Here is a 3,235-nt window from a genome sequence, read left to right as displayed (position 1 = left end):
TATAGGGAAGGGTGAAGGAGGTGAAAGGAGGGTAGGGATATGGGAAAAAACAAGAACCAAGACATATCATGTAAAAGTACAAGATACAAATGATATATGCAACTGTATTGTTTGCTTTTAATGTACTAATAAACTTGATGGGGAAAAAACCTGTACAACTATCTTTTGATGCAATTATTTCTAGAAGTCATTACAGAGAAAAATATAGATTTAATAACAAATCACTAAAGCAAATATTTATTGTTTTTACATTAGGAGGGCAAGTGGAAAGTATTTGAACAAATAAAATATATTAAAGGAAAGAAAAGGACATTAGCAATTTTTGATATAGGACAAATTTGGATGACAGCTTCTGGAATGAGCCTCAGTATTAATTTTTAAAATTATAAGACTATTTATATACTAGCCACAAAACGATAACTTTGGATTTGTTAGCCAGCTGATACAGTCTCTTACAATCTAGTTCCTGCTTGGGTCTTAGAATGAAAACTTTTGTTTCTTCTTTTTTTTTCCCTCTTGTTGAGTTTATTGGTACTTTTTAGCTATACAATACAATTACATTAATCATTGGGATCTTGTACCTTTACATGACAAGTTTTGGTTCTCATTTTTCTCCCTTGTCCCTGCCCTCCCTCCCCCCTCCCTATTTACAAATACTTTATTTCTTTTTTTAATTTTCTCATTTTTTTACTTTCCCTTATTTTCTTTCCTCTACCCTTCCCACTTCCCCTACACCTTTAGCTCTTTTCTTCCTATTTCACATTGTTAGTTATACCATTAGGATCTTATGTACCATTATAATTTTTCACACCAGAGAAATTATTCAGTATTTACACATGTGTGACTTGTTTATTTCACTGAGGAGCAAATCCTCAATATGTATCTATTTTCTTATGAATGACTCTAATTTCTCATTCTTTACAACTGAGTAGTATTCCATTTTACAGAAAAACTACATCTCCCTTATCCAGTGCACAAATGATGGGAAAATGGGTTGTTTCCAAGTTTTAGCTATTACAAACTGTGCTGCTACAAACATAGGTGCACATATATCACTGTGGTATGATTCTTTTAATTCTTTTGGAAAGATACACTGCTGAGGGATGGCTAAGTCAAATGGAACCTCTAGTCCCAGCTCTTTGAGGTATCTCCACAATGATTTCCATAGTGGCTGCACCAGTCTGAACTCCCAACAACAATGGAGAAGGGTTCTTTTCTCCCCATAACCCCGCCAACATTTGTTATTGGTTGATTTCTTGATAGCAGCCATTCTTTGTGAGGTGAGGTGGAATCTCAGTGTTGTTTTTACCTGCATCTCTCGAATGACTAGTGATGTGGAACATTTTTTTCATATATTTGCTTGCTGCTTTTACTTCTTTTTCTAAGAAATGTCTGTTCATTTTAGATGCCGTTTTTTTTCAGATGCCCATTTTTGAATTGGGTCTTTATATTTGGGGGGGGCTGATTGTTTTGAGTTCTTTATATATTTTAGATAAGAGCCCATTGTGTGAGGAGTAGCTGGTAAAATTTTTTTCCCACTTTGTAGGTTGTCTTTTAGTTCTGTTGACCAGGAGAGACCTAGAATAGCAAAAGCCATCCTAGGCAACAGAGACATGGCAGTGGATATAACAATTCCCAATTTGGAACTATAGTACAAAGCCACTGTGAAAAAAACAAAAACCAGCATGGTACTGGCAAAGAAACAGACCTGAGGATCAGTGGAATTGATTGGAAGATACAGAAACAACTTCAGATGTACTCAGCTACCTCATCTTTGACAAAGGAGTCAACCATCCTCACTGGAGGAAAGATAACCTCTTTAATAAATAGTGTTGGAAAAACTGGATTTCAACCTGCCAAAGATTAAAACTAGGCCCTTATCTTTCACCATGCACTCAACTCCAAGTGGATTAAATAAATAAGTCACACATGTGTAAATACCAAATAGTTTCCCTGGTGTGAATATTCTGCAACAATGCATAAGATTCTAATAAGATTACTGACATTCAGAAATTTGAAGAAAGGAGCTAAAGGTGTAGGGAAGGTGTGATGCGTAGGGGAAGAACAAAAAGGGAAAAGAAAAAAATGTGAGAGAATGAAAAGATGAAAATAAAGTGTTTGTAGATGGGGAGGGGAGGAGGGGTGAAGGGAGGGCAGAGGTAAGGGGAAAAAATGAGAATCAAGACTTGCCATGTAGAGGTACAAGATCCCAACAATGAATATAACTGTACTGTATCCCTAAAATGTACCAATAAACTCAATAAAATAAAAAAAAGATCTAAACATTAAAAAAGAGCCACTAAATTTGATGGAGGGTAAGTTAGGCAGAACTCTTGAAGACATTGGCATAGGAAAAGCCATTGGCATAGGAACAAATCCTTGCTAGCATGGGAACTAGCAGAAAGAATCAACAACTGGGATCTCATCTTATTAAATAAGCTTCTGCACTGCAAAAGAAAAAATTAGTTTCATTGGGAATTAAAGGTTGATTCCATTTTGCCTTGATATTTTAGGCATACAACCCATTCCATACCATTAGAAGGAATAGACCACCAGTAGGCTTTCAGTGCTTTGGCAGTAGTTAAGATTTACACAAGGCTGAGTATAATGAGTAATTCCATTCTTGAACAAAAAGAGATTTTACTTCTATAAGCAAATTGGCTTGATATTGGTGGTATTCTTTAATATGTCTCACAATTTCTCCAGCAGCAAGTGTGCATCTGTTTCTGTACTTTGAGTGTAGAGTCTTTTTCTAAATTTTGGGAAAACAAAACCTTAGAAAAGTAGCCTAGATATTTGGGGAAAGCACTTGAAAAGCCGTCTTTTCCTTTTCCAAATTTTATTGTGGCTTACTCTAGGGAACACTAATTGGCATGCAAAATAGTCCACTTAAAAATAAAACATTGTAAAGTAGCCCAGACTTTAATGTGTTAGTCTAATTGGTTCTGGAGAATATTTATCAAATCCAATCTATGTGTTAGAAGCTTCAGGTATGAAAGCCAATAGGATATGTTCTCTAACTTTAAGAAACTCTTCTCTACAGAAAAAAGAAACTAAAGAAATATGTTTCTTTTGTCTAATTATGTGTAGCCAGTACCTGACTGGTTGGAGATTTAATCTTAAACTAAATCTGATTCCACAGCCCAATTGCCTAATTACTATCCTATACTGCATTTATTTATTTATTTATTTATTTATTTATTTATTTATTTATTTATTTATTTATTTATTTATT

The sequence above is a fragment of the Fukomys damarensis genome, unplaced genomic scaffold, assembly GCF_012274545.1.
Source record: "Fukomys damarensis isolate Sample0158 unplaced genomic scaffold, DMR_v1.0_HiC HiC_scaffold_2, whole genome shotgun sequence".
NCBI classification, from domain to species: Eukaryota; Metazoa; Chordata; class Mammalia; order Rodentia; family Bathyergidae; genus Fukomys; species Fukomys damarensis.
This window is presented reverse-complemented; position numbering follows the sequence as displayed.